This window comes from Kryptolebias marmoratus, linkage group LG13 (assembly GCF_001649575.2).
Source record: "Kryptolebias marmoratus isolate JLee-2015 linkage group LG13, ASM164957v2, whole genome shotgun sequence".
NCBI lineage: Eukaryota > Metazoa > Chordata > Actinopteri > Cyprinodontiformes > Rivulidae > Kryptolebias > Kryptolebias marmoratus.
In genome coordinates this window covers 10949741-10964273 of record NC_051442.1, presented here as the reverse complement: position 1 = coordinate 10964273, position 14533 = coordinate 10949741, and the positions used below count along the sequence as shown (strand labels likewise).

At 39.7% G+C, this 14533-nt stretch overlaps 1 protein-coding gene and 1 non-coding gene across 8 annotated transcripts in view; one reads left to right on the top strand and one right to left on the bottom strand.

Moving 5' to 3' along the window:
• The first annotated feature begins 350 nt into the window (after nt 1-350).
• Nucleotides 351-14533, top strand: part of trim3b (tripartite motif containing 3b) — a 40610-nt gene continuing 26427 nt past the window's right edge. The window contains exons 1-2 of one of the 7 annotated variants that reach the window (XM_017418135.3): nt 351-539; nt 1814-1887. The gene's annotated coding sequence lies outside the window, so the exon portion shown is untranslated. Of the gene's footprint in view, nt 551-1813; nt 1888-4996; nt 5144-7906; nt 8024-12963; nt 13189-14533 lie in introns of those variants that run through there. The other 6 variants (XM_017418134.3, XM_017418132.3, XM_025006316.2 and 3 more) reach the window with 6 other exon arrangements.
• On the bottom strand, nt 1232-1303 carry trnaw-cca. The gene has a single exon. It is a non-coding gene; the product is annotated as a tRNA-Trp (tRNA).

The window sequence follows — 14533 nt, the reverse complement described above, 5'->3', positions numbered from 1 at the left end:
GATACGAACTGCATCTGTAAACATGCAAGCTCTTTCATATTGTAGGAGAAAAAAAAAAACCCAGCTCAAAGCACAGCATTGTACCCAGAGACACCAGGAGCAAAGCTTTACGTCATCAGCAACCGACCTGTTTAATGTAAAATGAGACCTCCGGAGTACAATCAGGCCATTGTCCCAGAAAACCGAGCGCAGCGAAGGACCCTCTCATGTGAGTCAGCTCCTCAGGACTGGAGGTGACCCGCCGTCTCGGCCAAGTTTCGCTCTTCGCAGAGGCGCTCTAATGAATTGTGCATTCAGAGCTCGGCGTTCACAGTGAAAGATGAGCTGAGAGGAGAAAGGTGTGTGTGTGGGGGGAGGAAGGCTTACAAGTCATATTGTACTGAGGCACTTGAGCTGAAAGAAGCATGTGAAAGGAGAGGAGGACAAACGAGAGTGAAAACACTAAATGGGAACAAACAGGACTGAGAGGCAGGAGAAGGCTGCACATGAGGCCTTACTTCTTACGCTTTTTACCTGAGGACTGGCAGCCGGAGCAACAGGTACAATACTGGTAAAGATTGTTTTTTTTTTATGATATTAGAAAAACCTTTTGCCATCTGTGATTGTTTAAACACAAATTTGAGTATTAAACTGTGTCGGTGTTGGAAAAAGATTTGGGTTTAAAAAGGAGTAGTGATGTATTGGAATGTACTATTACAGCTGTTATTTCTGAAAAAGAAGGAAAATTTTCTTTTTTTCTGGTCTCTTGCCTTGCAGCTCGATAACAGGGTCGCAAAAAGCAAGAAATGTTGTAAATTAATAAGAAATGAATGTAATAGTGTGGTAATTTTAAAATCTAAATTAAATGCTGACGCAACTAGAAAAAGTCAAAATAACAAAAAAAGATTTCTATAGAGAAACATGATATGTGATAAATATATTTAAAGCAATTTAAACCAGTTTTCTTCAGGAGAATAATAAAGGATCTATTTTTTTTTTATTCTTCTACATAAATTAAATTAAGAACTGTGTTTTGAGCTCAGCTATTTTAGAGTGAAACCAAACCTTTAACCTCTATATCCAACTATAATAATAGCTTTATTTATGAACTGCGTTTTTTATTTTTATTTTGAATAACATGGAGGGGTTTGGATAATTCCCCCTTGTACCCAGCCGGTAAAACCCAGATTAAAGACGGTGGAAGAAAGACAGAAATTGACCCAGAATCATTTTTAAACGGAGGAAAACAAACTGACCCCGACGTGATTTGAACACGCAACCTTCTGATCTGGAGTCAGACGCGCTACCGTTGCGCCACGAGGTCCTGCGCCAGACTTTGCACGTATTTCTTTATTAATCCCTGACTGTTTTCTCTCTGTGAAGATATGAGTCTAAGGAGAACATATTGTGGTTCTCATAATTCTATACAAGGACAGAATTAATGTTTAATTAGTTGTAGAATTTGATCCGGTGGTGCTCCCCAAAGCTGTCACCTGACTGCATCTTCAAGGAGAAACGCTCCTATTACTTCATTTAATTAAAAAAAAAAGAATATGAGATCATGGTTTGTGTCATAGTGTATGTTTATCGTTTTTAAATACGAATAAATGTTCAGGATTAATCAAATTATGCAGGTGTTTTGGATTAATTTAATCAGCCCACGGACACTAGATGGCGCCATTGACCTAAGGCAACATCCACTTGTTTTTCTCATTCAGTGCTGAACCACTACTCACTTGTACTTAACAATGTAGGGTTTTTATTTTATTTTTTTAAATAATTGGTCAGTTTAAATGTTGAAACTTTATTTTTCATTCCTGCTGTTTGTTTCCAGGGAAAGAAGAGGAGCGCAGGAAGAGTCTTTCCTCCTTTGGTGGCCATGCAGCCTGTGCTGAGGAAAATGGATGGGTGAGAGGACACAGAGTTGAAATCAGTGGCCTACCTGTCACGTTTTAGATGTTTCTCTGCTTCAACACACCTGATTTGAATGAATGGGTCATTAACGGGCCTGTGCAGAACTTGGGGACATGCTGAAGGGGGTAAGTCAGCCACTGAGTCAGGAGTGTTGGAGCAGGGAAACAACAAAAAACATGCAGAACTGGACGCCAGGGGTTTTAAATCAGTGCTGTTTTGCATATTTTTCAGTCTGACATGAGCATGATATTAGCGAGGTAAGGCTGCGTGTTGACATTAGGACCCTCTCTCTGTCAGGGCCGCTCAAATGAAGAAGCATGCTGTCATCTGAGTTGAGCAGCAGGAAGCTGGAGCTGTGCAGGGCACATTGATTAGCTGAGTAAATGTCAGGGTGGAACAGGCAGTGGCATGCAAAAGTTCCAACATCCCAAGAGATTTGAGCTGTTGCTTCTTTCTACATAAAATAAAATAATGAAAAAAAAAAAATAGTTTAAACATCGACCTTCCTCAAAGCAGCTGTAAATATTTTGAAAATTAGGTCTGCAAAGTAGAAGGCTGATTAAAATGATGTTTTCTAGTGTGTTTTTTTTCTCCAGACCATATAAAGCAGGTAAGAAATGACACTCAACAGATGATGTTGAAGGACCAAGATATGCTTTTGATGGAAATGCTGGTGGAAATCTGCAAAACAAAACAAAACAAGTAGCAAAGATTGAAGTGATGGTGCACTGTTCCACTGTGCAACAATAAACTTTGTGCTAATCTGAACTTTTATACAAGAATCATGAGAACCATGAAACATATTTTTATTTATAATTTTTATTTGAACCTTTTGTATGCAGCGTGGTCTAGATAAAGGCCTAGCATTCCTTGAAAGAATCCATATCACCCACCTCCTTTCATTTCAGAGTTTTAAGCTAAGATCATCTTATCTGATGAAATGATGATGTAACCATTTTGGATGAACCTTGAAAATAATACGATCAATCCAAAGACACTGCGATACCTTGCCTGATCTATTAGCGCTTGGAGTATGTGTTGTGAATGACTGTCAGCTACTACCACTTAAAATTTGATCTCTATATATGAAATTGACTGGGTTACAGCCATGTTTGTGTTTCCTAAGACTGCTTTCTTGAATTAGATTGATTTCAAAACTTGATCACTTGTAGACGTCAGTCCAGTGATTACTTTCTGAAAGTTTCATCAAAAAATCTGTTCTGTGATTCATGACATATTTTGCTAACAGCACAGACAAATGAACACCCACATACAGGCAAAACTAATTTAGCTCCGCTTTTGCCTTTGACGGTGGGCTAAATTGATGGGAAAATGGCTTCAGAATGACAGAATCTGGGTGTATTCTGCAGTTTTTTTTATTAAACCAGAATGTGATATTACTGTTTGATGTAAAAGGATTTTGCAGTTGAACAAGACAAGAAAGAACAACACTCACACACTCTTTCTTTTATCTGTACTGAGAAAACAAGCTAAATATAATTTATAACCTCCAGCCACACACCTTGAAATGCGTCTGAAACACAATTTGAATATTGCATCAAGTGAAGTGTTTTGAGTCTAAACTGTATGCGTAGTGGGACAGTTGAAAAGTGGCAAAACATTTTCAACTTTTTACTGCTCCCTGAAACAAAAACAAAAAAAGAGCCTGGTATATAGAGTTTTCCAGTTATTTCCCTCATTCTGCCGCGTTGTTTACGTTCAGCTTTAAAACGAACTGAAAGGAGTGTCTGGAAGTGACGTATTCAATCTGAGGACTTACGGTGGGCCAGAGTGTGTTTGCATTGCCTCAGCTGCTTCAGCCACATCAGTGTGCATTCATATGCAGGACATGCACACTCCACTGAGCTGTAATTACAATCAGCCTGTGATGATTGGTTGGCAGCGGAAGTGACTTTTCTAAAGTGGATGCCTTTGTGTGTTAAACTCATATTAACAGAGCCTTATCGAAATACAGCTGGTTTAATTATGCCTGATGGTGCCCTGTGATAGCTGTGCTTTTGTGACCTGCTCTTTGTGCTGAGTCAGACACTTTTTTTTCCATAAAGATTTTATTTATTTATTTATTTATTTATTTATTTTTACAAACTCATCAGGACCATTTTTTTGTATGTGTGTGTGTGTGTGTGTGTGTGTGTGTGTGTGGGGGGGGGGGTGATCTGCAGATTAGGGATGAGAAGCTAACTGGACTTTTTTTCAGGGAGAAAGGGAGAACAGCCATCTGCGGTTCCTGCTGCACTGGATGCAGTCTCCATGGCAACACGGTGCTCCCGAAGCAAAATCATGAAAAGATAGTCTGCTCCCCACCCCCATGATGCGCATGCACACAGGCATTACACACACTCATATGAAAGAAGGAGGACAGTGCTCATGTCTCACACTCAGATATTATTTAAATCTCACTACTCAGTGATTTTACCATTTCAGCTTGTATTCTTAAAACTGTATTTTAAAACTTTAAAAATCACCTCATCATTTTGGAAAGATCCTGAGTTGTTATGACTTTCCTTTAACCTCCAGTGTGTTATGTTCTGTGATTCATCTGCCTCTGCGCCATCCTTGAAACTGACCTCCACATTTGTCGCTCTTCAGAGCAATCAGTTATTAAAGTTCCCAGCAAGATTTGGTGATTTATGCCTCCCATTCCCAGTCTCAGCCTTCCCGCACCTACACTGTGTGTGTGTGAGAGAGAAATAGATTTATAGCACTGGGTGACAACCCTCATATAAGTCATCTCTTACTTTTTTTTTGATTTTTTTTTTTTTTTTCACATTTTCCCTAAATCTGCAACCAAAAATGAGAGAAAGGAGAAGTGAGCTGAGAGAGCGAGTGCAGGAATTAAAAAATAATAAAATAAAATCTGTCTCTTTGTTGCCTTCTCCTCTTCGCTCAGCTCATCTCTTCCACCATTGGACGATCCGGTACCCTCCCATTTTCAGAGCAGCCATTCAGCCAGCACCGACTCTCTGCATCTCTCTTCCCATCTTAGTCGCTTTCCCTCCTGCGAGCACTCACGTCCATGCACTAAAGCCAGATCCCAATCCGCCCCTCATCCAGTCTACCCTCACACACACACACACACACACACACACACACACACACACACCCTGTCTCTCCGGACTCTCTGTGTGGGCTCTTGCTTTGGCAATGCCAGGCTCTGTGGGCAGATGTGGCTCCTCCTGGAGGAGAGAGCGCTGACTCTTCCCCTTGTTTGATCCGTTAAGGACTCGCTGTAAGTCAGTCTTTCTTTCCGACACTTGTTCCCATCCTTCCTGCCATCCCCACTGTGTGCCAGAGCTTATCTATTTGCATAACCCACACCCTGCCATCTTTTTCTCTGATAAAGGGTGAAAGACATTCCTCATCCTCATGCCTTCAATCTACTCCATCACTCTTTCTTTTTTTTTTTTATTTTAGTCTTGTCTGTCTCTAGTAGGTGCACACACCCTTATGTCTGTGTGCAGGAAACCACTGCAGGCCATTTGGCAGCTTTGATGGGTTTGTACTGTGCAGTAAATGTATAGGAACTCCTGTATGTACGGGACCTAACTGTAATTATAAATGAGTGGAGCGATGAGACGAGGGTTTTGGTGATGTGGAGACACCCAGATGAGATTATTTGTAATCTGATGCACCTTGTTTTCTCCTAAACGCTTAAAAAATGATTAAAACGATTAAAGCTGAACTGAACTATACTCCTATGATGTTTATCTGCATCTATTAATTTTGCTTGTTATTTTGCTGATTTTGCTCAAGCTTCAAATTGCACGTAAATATTGCAAAAACTTTAGCAATGTCCTTGGGTAGCTGGTTTGATGCAGGTAGGAGTTTGTAACAAAATATGAAGTTTTACACGCTTATATTTATTGCCTGCAGCCGTGAAACACAGGCAATAATATAGTGGTTTTAGTAAAACTCTCAGAACGTAATCATTAGATAGACATCGGCAACTGGTTACCCTTTGTAGTCAAGCCGAATAAAGATGGCCGCCACAGCTAATTGATGTTAGCCAAGTCAGTTTAGATATTGAGCTAAAATTGAATGTGGTAGTAGCTGGAAGTCATCCCCAACACATACTCCAAGCCCTGACAAATAATATGAGAGTTTGTGATTTTGTGTGCAATCATGCTTAATGTTATTTTCAAAATTTGATTAAAACAGACATTATTTTTCAAAATAAGATGATCTTAGATTAGAAACTGGTATGAAAGGTGGTAGGAATGTGTCTTCCAAGGTTGATATTTATTTACAAATGACTACTTTCTGAATGTTTGGGAGCATTAGTTCCAACTTCCTGGAAACAAAAGCTTTTTTAATGTTATTTTTTATTTTTTTTAATTACCCTTATAATTTCAATAATATTGGATAGGATTGTATATGAACAAGTAATATAATTGACAGGACAATACATAAAACAAATAGCCTTTTTTTGTTTGTTTGTTTTTTTTGTTTAATTTATTTGAACTCCTCAAAAGTTTGCCTATATCAGCTTCTAAACTCCACCAAGATCCAGCTGGTGCTGCTGTGAATAGAGCAATACGTTGGAAATTAATCAGCAGGTGACAACAACAGAGCGCTCTTGAACGTTATGTGAGCCAGTAGGTTGGACCATTGAACAAGGACATTTGTGTAAACATTAAAATGTGACTCATGGGAACCGGTGGTCAGTGTGAAGGAAGCAACGAGCAGAATGTCCAGCTTCTATGGGAGGAATGTCACCGGAGCTGCAGAGCAGGGATGTAAACTTAACCGTGAAACGTGATGAAATGAGTGCACTTCCTGCTCCGTTTGAGCTGCAGCTATATTTACCTCTTTGGTAAATTAAAGGGATAGTTTGGATTTGTTTGAAGTGCTGATCTGTGGAGTTGTTATCAGTCTTCATTATCTTACCTGCAGTAGAGTACATCTGCTTGATATTTCAAACTGATAATGTGATTTCTACCGCAGGTGAACACCGTTATTCCTTTTAATATTGAGCTGTTGGTGCTGTTGATGTCAGGAGGCGGTTCTGTGACAGAACATTTAGTACACGGGCTGTAATTTGATCTTTTCTGTTTATGAACAAGCCTTGTCAGTTGTGGCAGCTGTGTCCTGTCTGTGTGTGTGTGTGTCTGTGTGTGTGTGTGTAAAGGTGAGCTGCTTACTGTCTTTCGTAGTCATCTAATTGTGTCGCCGTGGGCAACCGTCTGGGCATTCCTCTTCCACTCTGCTGTGTCCAAGCTGAAGTTTGCGTAGGTGTTTCTAATTTGTGTCCCTCTTGGAGAAGAGGAATATTTTAAAACTTTTGACACACGATCAGACAAGTGCACATCGAACTAATTGAATCTGACTTTTAACTTTGTGGCAGCTAAAGAAGAGGCTGACTTTAAATTAAGTCTTAATACAGGATGATTACCCCTGAGAGGTTTAACAGCATCAGTTGAGAAATCTGAGTGTGTTTTTGATGTGTGTGTGTGTTGGTGTGCTGAATATTAAATACTCTAGTACCTTATGCAGGTTGAGGTGAACAAAAAATGCTGTTTACACTGTGGGTCTTATTGAGATTGTGATCTGAATTGGAATATATCTGTGCAAGAGAACACACTCATGTTGAAAATGCTAAACACCTCTCTTTTAGACTGTAGATACTGAAGCTATGCTGACCTTTCACCCAAGTAAAAGCTGTTTAAGATACAAAAAAACGAGACAAATTAAAATACATATGCAAAACTTCTTTGTTACAATTTGTTATTTTAAAAAAAACAACCTGCCACAATGAGGTGAAAAGGAAATGCAAGCACACATTGGTCGTGTTCGGAAAATCCCCTTGTTGTTTCCCATGCACATCTTCCCATAACTATGATGGGCATGAAATTCTTCGTGCTCGTTCATGTGAGCGAGAGCCATTAGTCAATATGTTGATACAGGCGGTCCCTGTGACACATTCTTGCACGGCCCGTCTCAGATCTGACACGCCGATAATTTTAGCTGTGCTCGTGTCAGTCAGTCCCGCCGTGCGATGACAGGAAAGAAGAGGTACAACATCGCTCTTGCCAGAAGACGACATACAATGAAGACGTGTGTTGCGGCATGTCAGGCCTGATGTCATCACAACACCGATGTGGAGATAAAGGCAGGTGTTGACGCTTGGCATCACAAATGAGTGGCTCATTCATGAACAACCGTCAGGACAATCCAGTCCTTTAAAGTACATCTATAAACTGAAGGGCTGGCATACTTTGAAGGAATGCGCATCATTCCTTCAAGGAATGCTACTCCTTTAATTTATACATGTATGCTCAATCTCATGCGATACTGCACGATCTCGCATAGTCTATTAGAGCTTAGAGAATGTGTTGTGAATGACTCTCAGTTACTACCACAACAAATCTTATCTTAATAGCTGTAAAATTGGACGGGTTAAAGTCATTTTTGTGTTGGCTAAGGTGACTCTCTTGAATTGAGCTGAATCCAGAAGTTAATCTGTGAAAGATGTCAACCCAATGACTACTTTCTGAGCGTTTCATGAACGTTGAGCTTTGTGTTTATGTTCAAATGGAGATTTTTTAGGCTGTGACAGATTCCAGTTTTCTGCTATTCTGTCCATCATGAGCGCAACAGTCCTCCTGCATGTCCCGATTTATGGGCAGAGATTAAATAAACTCAACAAATGATAAATATTCTGATCCATCGGCGTAACAAACGAACGTAGCAATATCTTTTCACACAACTGAAGGAATGTTCCATGACGTTAAGTATCTGCAACGCACATTTATAATTCAGTGACTTCTTGTTTGAAGCTTGAGAATTCAAAAATACATTCCTTGCCATTGTTCACTGAATTTGATGTTGATCTTTTTTTTCTGTACTGAAGGACGTGAGCAAAGAAGCCCATGGCTCTTTTGTTTTTAGCTTGCATTTAGTGTGCTTTTTTTGTGCATTTGGCTCTTACATAAGCCACAACTGCTGACCTTTTCTTTCTGGAATCATTCTTATTATGTCAGACATTTAAACTTCTCCAAAATGAAAAAAAAAAAAAACTAAACTAAAAGAGGTCTGAAACACTTCCATTTATGCGAAACAATGTTGCTGTGATATTTTTATTACGATAGAACTTTCTGTTTGCGTTGACAGAGTTTAGCTCAAGGCTTATATTCCCTCAGTTATTTAAAGAAACAAATTATTTCAGGATCAGCTCCTCTACCCCGTGGCACATGGTCCTATTTCACTGAAACAATTCTCTGCGCTGGGAACGGGAGGTAGAGTCGAGCAGAAGGAGAAAAATACGAGGGGATAAAACCTATTTGCTGTGTAATATTCACTTTGGGTGTATCTTACTTCTAAATCTCTGCGTGTATTCCCGTGTTTTACAGGTTTACGTAACTTTCTGTTCAGACTTTGCTCTGATGTTCCATCTGAGCTCCATGCAAAACTAATGAAATGTTAACTGAGGTTGTTTGATGTTCAAAATTCACTTCAAATGTGAGCAAAAATACATTTATTTTTGGTTATGTTTGGTCCATTTTAGGAGACTGAAGCAGCCAGAGTGTTTTCTGACACTGGGTCTGCATAATTATTTCTGAGACACGAGGGTATCTTTGCATGTCCGCCATGAGTGTTTTTCTAAATGCTTAGCACAGTTTGTTTGCTGGTTCCTGTTGTTTGTCTTAACGTTGTTCAGGATGAGAGTCTCTTTATCACACTGGACTGCTTGAAGGACTGCAGTGGTTATAGATGTTTGTGGTTTGTTTCAGAAGTGTAAAGACCTCTGGGGTTCTTATTTCTCATCATATTTAAAATGTTTGGTCACAGTTCTGGAATGTGGTTCTTTTTGACCAGGATGTTATTTAAGTCTAGTGCCATCAGCAAGAAAACCAACAGTGCATTCTTTGTGTGAAAGCTGCGGCGCTATCAGATTTAACCCCTCTGCTTCCATACTGCTCATGTAGGTCTCTGTGACTAACAGTGAAAGAAATAGAGACTGAACAGGTGAACAGCAGAACAGAATCACACTCTCACACCTGTTTTGCCTGAAAGTTTATGTAGTCCAAAGACAGATGATAGAGCTTTCAGTTCCAGATGTGCATGGTCCGTTCTTTATGTTGAGAATAAACATTGTAGATATCTAAAAAAAATGCATAAATGAAAATAGGATAAATTCACATTTCAGATTTTTGTAGCCCCATTTTTACTAGTCATAACTTTTATTTTAGATATGCAATGTGAAAAACGTTTTCAGATCCCTGAAATAGTGTTAAATATAGTTGTAGAAGCCTTAAAATGGGATTTCTACTAGAAGGACTGCATTTTATTATCTTTATTTCATCCTGGATAATAAAATGCCATTTTGACTTAGAGGCATGTCGTTGCTGATGGTTCAAAAAGTCGAGATCAGTGTGCGGTTTGATTATATGCTACAACAACCTGCCTTAGGCTCGAGGCATAATTCCCTCCATAAACCTGATCAATAGTACCTGTGTAGGTCAACTTGCTCTATTTTCATCGACTTTACACATGATCACACAAACAGACAAGCCTTCTGTAGCTAAAAATACAGAGCCTATGCTTTTGAATATTATTTCTATAGCCAGCGTGCTTAAATAATTGATAGAATGTGAAAGCTAGTTAGTACTTATATTAAAGATTTAGGACACACCATGCAGGTCTATTTAAGTATTTAGCATGCACAGAGTTCATTCTCAGTGTTTCTGACTCATTTCTTTGCTGGTTATGAGAGGATCCAGTGTTTTTTTTCATCAGAGCGTGTGCTGTTCAGAGCACGTGTCTGCCTGTGGTGTGAAGGGGATGAGAACTGATAGCTCTAAATATAGAAATATATGTATGTGGAGGCTTAAGACTGGACTGTGCAGGAGAATGGAAGTTGGCTGAGCATGCTAATGAGGGTTACATGTGGGCTGCCTCTGAGCTGTATGTGTGCGTTTGTGTCTTTATGTCTCTGCATGAGAACAAATTATAGGTTTAAAACAACAGAGAGAGACAGACTTGTGTGTTTTGTACATTTTCTATTAAAATGATGTGCAAATTTGTATTTTTCTTATTTTTTAAGAGTATTATTCTTCTAGAAAGAAGGTTCTGAGCCAAATTGCGGAGCTCGGTCACTACATAGTGGCACTTCTTTGGCAAACATCACTGCTTCTAAACATTTGTTCTGTTGCAGCCAAGGTGTGATGGTGTGTGGTTGTTGCTCAGCTGCAGGGGGAGATGTGGGGCAGTGGTTCAGGGGACAAAGCCATGAAGGAAGAAAAAATAATAAGACAGCTGCAGTAGATTTCTAACTTTTTTTTTTCATCTCATTGCTGGGGACTGGACACAGTGCCCAAGCAAAAAAAGCTTGCAGAATTTTAGGATCACTTTAAGTTTAGTGTGTGCATTTTGTCTTGTGAAAACTTGTGTAAACACCCTTGGTTGCTATGTTTCCTGCCTCCCTGGGAACGAAGCCACTAGCAGCTACAGTCTTGCTATAAAGTGTATTTCAGTGTATTTCCTTTGCAACATGCCCATAAATCTGTGAGACACTTATCAGAATGTGCACAGACTGCACGTGTAGGCGTGGACTGCCCTGTGAGAGCCTTGATAAATTTCTCATTGTCCACTCGTTAAGGGTGCAAATTGTGAATTTTGAGTTCTGTTTCATAATCTAAAAATCCTAATCTGGTAAAGTTTGGAACAGCCCTTAGATCTTCAAACTGCTGCTGTGTTTAGCAAGATTTTCAAATATTTGTTTCAAGGTACTCATTGCAAAGTCATGAAAATTGGTCAACAAAAGAATACTGAAGTAATAAAAAAAATCATGGAATATTGATGGTTAATGTGGCCATAAATTGAAAAAATGCAAGCAAAAATGGATTTATTCTCAGGAGTTGTCTTCTCTGAGATTCTACACTTGTTCAGTTCCGCCATCTTTGTTTATCTACATTGACTAGGGCCGGCCTAATGTAGGTCAAGCATGTGACTGAAGCTTTCACATGGTTTTCAGCAGCTGAGCACTTTGTTTACATTGAGTGCATACCTGCATTTCAGAATTGAATATCTCCATCTCATATATTTCAGGATAACCTTTTTAGTGTTTGATTACGTACTTTACAATGAGTACCTTTGACAAGAATAATTTAAAAATTGTTATTATACTGTGTAAAAATACCTGAAGCTGATTAATCACCATTAAATCTCTGCAGATATCCACTGATACCGATTCTCTCAGTGGTTTCTTCATCCTTTTCCCCCCTGACTTCCTGTGACACCCACCACAGCTTTCTGGCCTCTGAGTTTCCAGCAATGGTAATTTGGAAAAGTGTGGGAGGACACAGAAGGAAGCAGAGCTGTGGGAGGAGAAAGCTAACTGGACTCAGTCTGCTCAGATTAACTACAAATTGAAGAGATTTGTTATTTTTTTCTTTCTCAGAAAATTGTCACCTTTTACTCCAGATGGTACTCTGATCACAACATACAAACAGAGTGCTTAAAGGGTTGACCGCAAAGATCCCGCAGCAAGATATCTGACTTGACTTCACAGTGATGTGCCTCTTTTTGTGCTGCCGTCGGTACTTTTCTTCAGTCTGATTGTCAGATGTCCCAAACTCACATTTCAAGTTTTGTTGAACGGCAACATGCTTAATTATATAACTAGTTTAGCAGGCTTTAATTGTGTGTGCTTTTGTGTCCCTTGTTTTTATAAGTAATGATGTATCTCTTTCCAAACTGCCAAATTTGAGTCTAAATTGGTAACATTTTGGAGCACACTTCCTTTAACATCCCAGTCTCTGCCTGTCCAAATGTATTTTAAAATATAAACAATATTAACTTTTATTATAGGGCTTCAAGTTCTGTGTTCGCCTGGGTTCAAGATTGTTTTCTTGACAGGTTTTGTCTCTTTCAGTCTTCTCCTCTCCCTCCCTCTCGCCAACCCAAATTGTTGGTCTATGATGCAATCTGTCATCCCTGCTGGTTTAAGTTTCCCAGCCAATCGGGGCGCAGCAGTAGGAGGAGATCCGGTCAGCTCCTGCTTGTGTACAGCTCTGACAGTAGGAGGACCGTTTTTCATTTTCAGCCCCACCCTCTGTTGTCATCTGCCTTTCCCAGTGTGTGATAGTGTGTGTGTGTTTGTGTGTGTTTAATGGGAACAGCAAGAACAGGAAAAAGGAAGAGGGTCAGCAGGACTAAAGGGGGAGATGAGAGTGGGCGTTTCTGTGTGAGTCGGGGAGTGTGTTGGTTCTTCAGGGAAACTCAGAGCAGCCATGAAGCCTTCGAGGCTGATGGTCTTCACTGTACTGACAGTAGGTAGATTCTTTAACAGCTCTGTTTGTTTGACCTGGTGTCTGTGACTTTACAGCCTTCACAGTGAAGTGTGTGTTGGTACAGGCCGTCAGCACACATTTGTCGGTGGTCTACAGGTGCAGCAAAATGAGCAGAAACAGAAAGAAAGATACTGTAACTGTTACTTGCCTTGTTGTTGAGGTTTAACTTCTTTCCTTTGTTATTTTTATGCATGGGATAAAATAATTTTAGGATCTATTCTACCATAAAAACAAAATCAAAGATTTCAGTTCTCAAACTGGAAATGGTTTACCTTTTTGTTTTCTGTCAAGCTGACGGTGATTAGAATCATTGTTTGTCTGGATTTTAGGTTTTTGTCACACAAAAAACCCTGCTGGACACGTCGCTTTTTTCACCGCTACAAACAGACGAATTGCAAATGCTATAATCCTCAGAATGTTGGGCAATTACCTTGACTGAGGTCACCAGCCACGTTAATTCTGTTTTATTGTGTGCAGTTACAACCACAGAGGAATTAAAACACTTTTCTTTTTTATGGTATTAGCTGACAGCTGCCTGCAAAATGAGTCTTTTCATAAATACATAATTAAAATAAAAAAAGCTTCCTGCGGTCCTGTAAAAACTTAACCTTATTTTACCCCCTCTGCCTCTGAATGCAGTCTAAATTCAAATCTGCACACCTTCACTCACTTTAAAGCCTGTCAGTCAGCTCGTTATGGTTGCTTAAGTGCAAATCATGCCCCAGTTAGCAGTTCAAGTGAGCATGAAGGAATATGAGGACAGATCAAAACACAGTCTGCTAACTGTACTAAAGACATGCATGCATGGCTGTTTCCTGTGTGTGATTGCACTTTGGATCCCTTTAAAACTCTATCAGCTGTCTGATAAAACTTGAAGATATTAGAGCTTTTGACTTAAGCCATTCATGCTCAAGTTAAAGATTTCAAGTTGAAGTGAAAATGACATTTCTGAGATTAGTCTTCTCTCTCACCGATAAAAAAAGAGATAAACCTAAAATGTAGTCAGTTCACTTTTTCCCCCAACTAATCAGAACACAACCCTCCAAAAAACAAAAAATGGTTAATACTATTTTTTTAAAAAGTGTTAGCAAAAATACAAATGGAATAAGGGGTTAGGGCTTTTTGGCCCAGAGCTAGGGTTAGGGTCTCCTCAGGGTTTAGGGGGTTAGGGCATTTCCGCCGGGATGAAGGGGTATGGGCATTTTGGCTCAGGGCTAGGGTTAGGGTTTCCCCCTGGTTGAAGGGGTATGGGCATTTTGGTTCAGGGCTAGGGTTAGGGTTTCCACCTGGTTAAAGGGGTAGGGGCATTTTGGCTCAGGGCTAGGGTT